The following is an 8,055-nucleotide window of genomic DNA, read 5'->3' as shown; positions in this document are numbered from 1 at the left end:
TCTTGATCAAAAGTGTTTAGATATCTTGTACCTCCATCTATTTCCAGGGAACAACTTCCCTCCACCACACACATACACACACAAACACACACACACACTCCCTCCCTACACAGTTTTTGTTGTTTTGGGTTTTTTTGGTTAAACAAGTATTTAGTATTTATATAACAACTTTGTAAATAACTATTACTCTCACCTGAGCCATTTCGTTTCTCAATGCACTTTTAATTTTCCCTGGAGTTAATAAGTACTTTCTTTGGCTTAATTTTCTAATTCCTTTCAAGTTCTATACCGTAACTGCTTTAAAAAAAATAGCAGGTACTCTACTGGATTAACTATTTACTTACTTAATTTTTTTAATTAATTTATTTATTTATTTTAAATGGATTTTTGGCTGTGCTGGGTCTTCGTTGCTGCGCACAGGCTTTCTCTAGTTGCGGCGAGCGGGGGCTACTCTTCATTGCGGTGCGTGGGCTTCTCATTGCGGTGGCTTCTCTTGTTGAGGAGCATGTGCTCTAGGCATGCAGGCTTCAGGAGTTGTGGCGCGTGGGCTCAGTAGTTGTGGCTTGCGGGCTTAGTTACTCCGTGGCATGTGGGATCTTCCCAGATCAGGGATTGAACACGTGTCCCCTGCATTGGCAGGCGGATGCTTAACCACTGAGCCACCAGGGAAGTCCCTACTTACTTAATTTTTAAATGTAGACATGTCTGGGATCCTCCACTTTTCTCCTCTAATCTGGGTTATTTTTATTCTAGGCCTACTACAATACTGTGTTCTGGGAATTATTTTTCCCATCATCCTTGGAATTCACACTTTTCTCTTATGTTGTGTTCCCTATTTACTGAGGCCCCTAAATTCCTTCCTTGATTCACTCCCTTATTTTAATGGAGTACATTCTCCAGAGCTTTCTGAAGAAGAGCACATTGGCATAAGGATTCTGAAGTCTTTCTTGTCTTCTACCCTGACATTTGATTGGTAGTACAGTAGCTATAGAATTCTAGATTGGATTTCAGTTTTCCTTGGAATTCTGAAGGCGTTGCTTTCAAAATTTCCAGCTTTCCTCTCCTTTGAATGTGATCTGTTCCCCCTCCCCAACCCTAGAGTTTTAGAATCTTCTCTTTAACGATAATATTCTAAAACTTCACAATGCTTTTTGTTTGATCGTTTCATTCATTTCACTAGGCACTCAATGAACCCTTTCAATCTGGAGACTCATGAACTTCTGAGAAATCTTTATTTTTTTTCCCTTGATTATTTCCTCTCTTTTCTATTCTTTTTGGACCTCCTTTATTTGAATATTGGACCAGCTCAAATGATTCTATGTTTTCTCTTCTTATTCAGCTCTTTTTTTCTACTTTGATGATGTCTTCAACTTTATCTCCCAAAGCTTCTATTAATTTATTTTTTTGTACAGCACAGGGAAATATAGTCATTATTTTATAATAACTTTAAATGGAGCATAATATATAAAAATATTGGGGACTTCCCTGGCAGTCCAGTGGTTAAGACTCCAATGCAGGGGGCACAGGTTCGATCCCTGGTTGGGGAACTAAGATCCTACATGCCGCACAGCGCAGACAAAACAAAAAACAAGTCTTATAAAAATATTGAATCACTATGTTGTATTCCTAAAAATAATATTGTAAATCAACTATACTTCAATAAAAAATTTAATTTTTAGTTTAACTAATACCTTTTTAATTTCTAAAAACTCTTCCTTGACTGCTGAATATTTATTTTTAGAGCATTTTTTTCTCATTTCATAGATTCAATATCATCTTTTGCTCCTTGGATTATCTCTTTTCTTGTAAATTTTTTTAATGTTTGTTTTATTTTCTCTTTCATGTTAAATGCTTTTCCCAAATCTCTCATGGTCCTTGGGTACTGTCCATATTTAAGCGTAAGGCATGAAAAAGATAGTTGGAAGCGAAGCATGGGCTTGTGATTAGGCTGGGACACAGGTGTTTACCTGGGTGCCCACCTTCCCTACTGCCAATATCTGTAAGTTTTTTTCCTTGGATTAACTGGTTTCCCAAAAGAAGAACCATCCCATTTCTAAGCCTGAAAATCAGTCTTCTGACAGCTGTGTGAGAGGAAGAGGCTAGAGTCTAACCATTAACTCTGCAAACTTTCCCTCAGCTCCCACTCTCAGTTCAGTTGGACCTCCCTTCCCTTTGCTGTTTCTCATATTTCCAAATCCAGTCTCTGAGTCAACCTCTCTAAAGAGTAAACTTTCAATCCTAGAGGCTTGCCTTGTTCCACTCAGGCTGCTATAACAAAGATACCCTAAACTGAACTTTAAACAACAAACATTTATTTCTCACATTTCTTTTTTTTTTAATTAATTAATTTAATTATTTTTGGCTGCGTTGGGTCCTCGTTGACGCACACAGGCTTTCTCTAGTTGTGGCGAGTAGGGGCTACTCCTTGTTGCGGTGCGCAGGCTTCTCATTGGAGTGGCTTGTCTTTGTTGAGGAGCACGGGCTCTAGGCATGTGGGCTTCAGTAGTTGTGGCACGTGGGCTCAGTAGTTGTGGCTCGTGGGCTCTAGAGCTCAGGCTCAGTAGTTGTGGCGCACGGGCTTAGTTGCTCCACGGCATGTGGGATCTATCCCAGACCAGGGCTTGATCCCAAGTCCCTTGCATTGGCAGGAGTATTCTTAACCACTGCGCCACCAGGGAAGTCCCTATTTCTCATATTTCTGGAGGCTGGGAAGTCTAAGATCAAGATGCCAGCAGATCCTTGCAAGTACACACCTCAGGATGGAGGCACTATGGATCCACTGGCAAAGAAAATCTTTAAAGGAGGTTTAGCAGCTGAACTTGTGGACATTTTTGGAGCATATATTTTGTTTAAAAAGATAAACACAAGCCAAGATTTCAGGCAAACAATGAGGAAGAAATTCCCCTTCATCTTGGAAGTTTATTACAAATCCATCGAACACTCTGGAATGTACGGAATCAGAGAGCAAGATCAAGAAAAGTGGGTGAACAGCAAAAATTAGGAATTTGACCATGATCAAGGTTTGCCCTATTTCACAGTATCAGGCAAAATTAAAATACCAAAGTTGACATGGATGCATTTTAGAATATTTAAGGTTAAATGTAAATTCTAACTAAGTCAGAGGTTTTGTTCTTTGGACTGTTAAAAAACTGATGGAAGGTTTGTTTATTATGTTATAAATGAAGTTTTGTTTACTACTCAAAATAAAGTGGTTCTCCTTAAAAAAAAAAAAAGATGCCAGCAGATTTGGTGTCTAGTGAGAGCCTACTTCCTGGTTCATAGATTATGTCTTCTCACACTGTGTCCTCACATGTTGGAAGAGACAAGGGAGCTCCCTTTGGGCACTAACCCCAAACATGAAGGCTCCACCCTCATGACCGAATCACTTCCCCAAGCCCCCACCTCCTCATAATATCATATTGGGGGGTTGGATTTTAACATATGAATTTTGGGGGGACACAAATATTCAGTTCATAACAAGGCCTTAACTGCTTTCTTATGTAGACTTTCATGTTCATATAGACTTTCTCATATTTTCAGTCCCACTCATACCCATACCTGTTGTGTATATTTTGAGCCTTTTCAGCATACTGCTGTGAAAATTGGCTTGCTCCTTGGAATTACCTTGTTATAGGCAGTTAGATTTGAGAAAATGAAAAACAGCCCTGCTGGCAATCAGACAGTGATATTCCTCCAGAACATAAACTATGTTTCCAAGGGACATGAAGAAGGTCACATAAACAGCATTTCTATACAATGCGATACCACAGCTGCAAAAATGACTAACAATCTTTTCTTCTAAGTGATTGCTGCATTGTTACCAATGACATCCCTGGTCTGGCTTTTTTCTTTCAGTTTCCTGAAAAAAGATTTCTGAGATATCCAATTGCTGAAAGGCCCCCATTTCTCAACCATATCCAATCCAAAGATGGCACCTCTCTTCCCTAATCCCTCTTTAGAATCATGCAGCAAAAACCCTACCCTATAAGAATTCCTTCCCAATTCTCCCTTCCTGAGATGCCTCCAAGATTCCTCTGGGGTGTGTTCTCCCTTGCTGCAGAAAACTAAACAAACATAACTTTAACTCCAGGTGTGTTCCTGATGATCTCTGGTGGGTAAACATTGACAAAATTCAGCTTTCTGTGGTCTGCTAAATTAGTTAAGTCTTGTGTATCTAATTTCCAGGTTCTAAATATTGCTGAGCTCTCTCTCTGAGGCGGCCATAAGTTGGATCCCCCTTTTCCGCTAGCTGTGAGCCAACATTCTAGTGCCCAAAATTGTTTAAATTAGATTTCTATCAGTTACAGCAAGTTCCTGAGAGTGTTAATGGCAGAAAATCCTCAAACGAATAAATCTGAGATAGCATCTCCCACCCTACGCATATAAGCCATGACACTGAGTCCTGAGCATATAAGTGTATCTCCAGACCAAGTCCTTCTACAAAGCATTAGATCTGCCTACCAAACTCCATCTGTATTGTCAAATTCAGCAATATCAAAACCTAATTCATCCTCCTTTGCCACCACACTTGCTCCCCCTCCTGCATTCCCTATGCCAGTTAATCTACCATTTAATCAGACACTAGAAATTCATTCTATATTATATTATAATATTTCCTCTTCTTCATCTCCAAACATCCTATTATCACCAGGTTTGACAAATTTACCTCCTGAATACTTCTTGAATTTGTCCAGTTCCTCTGTCCTTAACACTACTGTCCTGTTTCAAAGTCTTTATCATCTGCCACCTAGAATAATACAGCTTCTAACTCTTTTCTCTACCTCCTGGGAAGCAACCCTTATTCCATACTGTTGTTGCTAGAAGTCACCATTAAAATGCAAATCTGATGTTTATGCTACCACTTATCAATGGCTTCCTACTGGCTGCAGGATAAAGTCTAAGCTCCTTATCAAGACAAACAAAATCCTCCCAGATCTGGTCCCTGTCCATTTTTCTAGTCTAAAATCACATTCAACTTCAAATTTAACGCTTTATTAAAAATACCAAATGTGTTGTTTCTCATCTCCTTTGTACATGCATTCCCTCTGGCCAACAAACTTCTCCTTCTTTGTCACATGGCTGATTCCTACTTATCTTCCAAGAAGCCCTGCCTACCCTGCACTCCCCAGCTTAGGTAACATTCGTTTAACCCAGAAGACTATCAGGTTCTCATGGGTAAGGGCTTTCTTTTATTCTACTTTGTATTTCCCAGTGAGTAGCATAAACACAGGCACATAATATGCATCCTATAGATAATTGTTATCATTTAAAATAGGATGTTATAACTATATGATATTTTATATAAGCCTCATGGTAACCAGAAAGGAAAAACCTGTAGTAGATACACAGAAGATTATGATAAAGGAGTCAAAGCATACTGCCATAAATATTTATCAAATCACAATGTAAGACAGCAAGAGAGGGCTCAAGGAACAAAGGATCTACAAAAGAGTTGGAAAACAATTAACAAAGTGGAAATAGTAAGTTCTTACCTATCAGTAATTACTTTCAACATAAGTGGATTAAATTCTCCAATCAAAAGACATGGAATGGGAGTTCCCTTGTGGCCTAGTGGTTAGGATTCCAGGCTTTCACTGCTGTGGCCCAGGTTCAATCCCTGGTAGGGGAACTGAGATCCTGTGAGCCACAAGAGTTTCACTTTAGCTTTAAGGACACACATAGGCTAAGAGTGAAGGGATAGAAAAAGATATTCTAAACAAATGGTAACCAAAATAAAGCAGGAACAGACTTTAGATAAAATAGGCTGTAAGCTAAAAATGGTCAAAAGAGACAAAGATGGTTATTATATAAAGATAAAAGGGTCAATTCATCAAGGAGATACAGCGATGTTAAATATTTATGAACCCAACATCAGAGCACCTAAATGTATAAAGCAAATACTAACTGAACTAAAATAGAAATAAACAGCAATACAGTAATAGTTGGGGACTTTAATACCTAACTCTCAGCAGTGGATAATCCTGACAGAGAATCAATAAAGAAACAGCAGGTTTGAACAACACTGTAGAGGAAAAATATACTGATACAGAACTTTCCATACAACAGCAGAATACATTCTTCCCAAGCGCACATGGAACATTTTCTAGGATAAGATCATATTAACATAACATAAGCCACAAAACAAGTATCAACAAATTCAAGATAGAAATTATATCAAGTTTCTTTTCCAACCATAATGGTATGAAACTAGAAATCAATAACACAAGGAAATCTGAAAAATTCACAAATACATGGAAATTAAACAACACATTCCTGAACAACCAATGGATTAAAGAAGAAATCAAATGAGAAATTTAAAAAAATCATGAGACAAACAAAATAGAAACACAATGTATCAAAACTTATGGGATGCAACAAAAGCAGTTCTAAGAGGAATGTTTATAGCTATTAATGCCTACATTAAGAACAAAAGAAAGATCTCAAATGAACAACTGAACAGTACACCTCATGGAACTAGAAAAAGAAGAGAACAAACTAAGCCTAAATTTAGCAGAAGGAAATAATAAACATTAGAGCAGAAATAAATGAAATAGAGAATAGGAAAGCAATGGAAAAGATGAACAAAACTAACAGCTGATTCTTTGAAAAGATTAACAAAATGGACAAACCTTTTACTAGACTACATACTAACAATGAACTACCTGAAAAAAATAAAGAAAGAAAACAATCCCATTTACAATAGCATCAAAAATAATAAACTACTTAGGAATAAATTTAACCAATTTGAAAGATCTGTACACTGAAAACGCTAAGGCATTGATTAAAGGAATTGAAGAAGACACAAATAAATGGAAAGATACTCCATGTTCATGGATCAGAAGAATTAATACTGTTAAATGTCTATTCTGCCCAAAGCTATCTATAGATTCGATGCAATCCCTATCAAAATTCCAATGGCATTTTTTTTTACAGAAATAGAAAAAAAAATCCTAAAATTTGTATGGAACCACAAAAGAATAGCCAAAGCAATCTTCAGAGAGAAGAACAAAGCTGGAGGCATTACACTTCCTTATTTCAAAGTATATTACAAAGCTATAGAAATCAATACAGTATGGTACCAGCATAAAAACAGACACATAGTTTCCTAATCTGTAGTATGAGGAAAGCAAAATCACCTATGGACTTGCTCTGAATACTAAATAAAGATTTTTTAGTACCTAGTATAAACAAACAAAAAACAGACACACAGACCAAGGGAACATAATTGAGAGCCCAGAAATAAACCAATGCATTTACAGCCAACCTATATTTGACCAGGTAGTGAAGAATACTCACTAGGGAAGAGATAGTCTCTTCATTAAATGGTGTTGGGAAAACTGGATATTTACATTCAAAAGGATGAAACTGGACCCCTATCTTACAACAGTTGGACAAACTACCTCAAAATGGATTGAAACTTAAATGTAAGGCCTGAAGTCATTAAACTCCTAGAAGAAAACAGGGAAAGCTCCTTGATATTGATCTTGGCAATGATTTTTTTAGCTCTGACACCAAAAGCACAATCAAGAAAAGCTTAAATAAACAAGTGGGACTACATCAAACTAAAACGCTTCTGTGCAGCAAAAGAAATGATCAACAAAGTGAAAAGGCAATCTATGGAATGGGAGAAAATATGTGCAAACTATCTATCTAAAAAGGGGTTAATATCCAAAATATATAAGGAACTCCTACATCTCATGGCAAGAAACAAATAATCTAATTTTAAATGGGCAAAGGACCTCAATAGGTATTTTTCCAAATAAGATACACAGATGGCTAACAGGTACATGAAAACGTGCTCAACATCACTAATCACTAGGGAAATGTAAATCAAAACTACAATGAGATATCACCTCATATCTGTTAGAATGGTTATTATCAAAAAGATAAAAGATAACAAGTGCTGGCCAGGATGTGGAGAAAAGTTGGCGGGAATGTAAACTGCTACAACCATTCTGGATAATAGTATGGAGGGTCCTCAAAAAAATTAAAAATAAAACTACCATATGATCCAGCAATTCCACTTCTAGGTATATATCCAAAAGAAGTAAAATC

General features: G+C 37.2%; 1 pseudogene; it reads left to right on the top strand.

Annotated features, from left to right (window-relative positions):
• The first annotated feature begins 2,770 nt into the window (after window positions 1–2,770).
• Window positions 2,771–3,001, top strand: LOC114890569 (annotated as a pseudogene).
• Window positions 3,002–8,055: the final 5,054 nt, after the last annotated feature.

The sequence above is a fragment of the Monodon monoceros genome, unplaced genomic scaffold (assembly GCF_005190385.1).
Source record: "Monodon monoceros isolate NGI ecotype Baffin Bay Population unplaced genomic scaffold, NGI_Narwhal_1 Super_Scaffold_11, whole genome shotgun sequence".
NCBI classification, from domain to species: domain Eukaryota; kingdom Metazoa; phylum Chordata; class Mammalia; order Artiodactyla; family Monodontidae; genus Monodon; species Monodon monoceros.
This window is presented reverse-complemented; position numbering and strand designations above follow the sequence as displayed.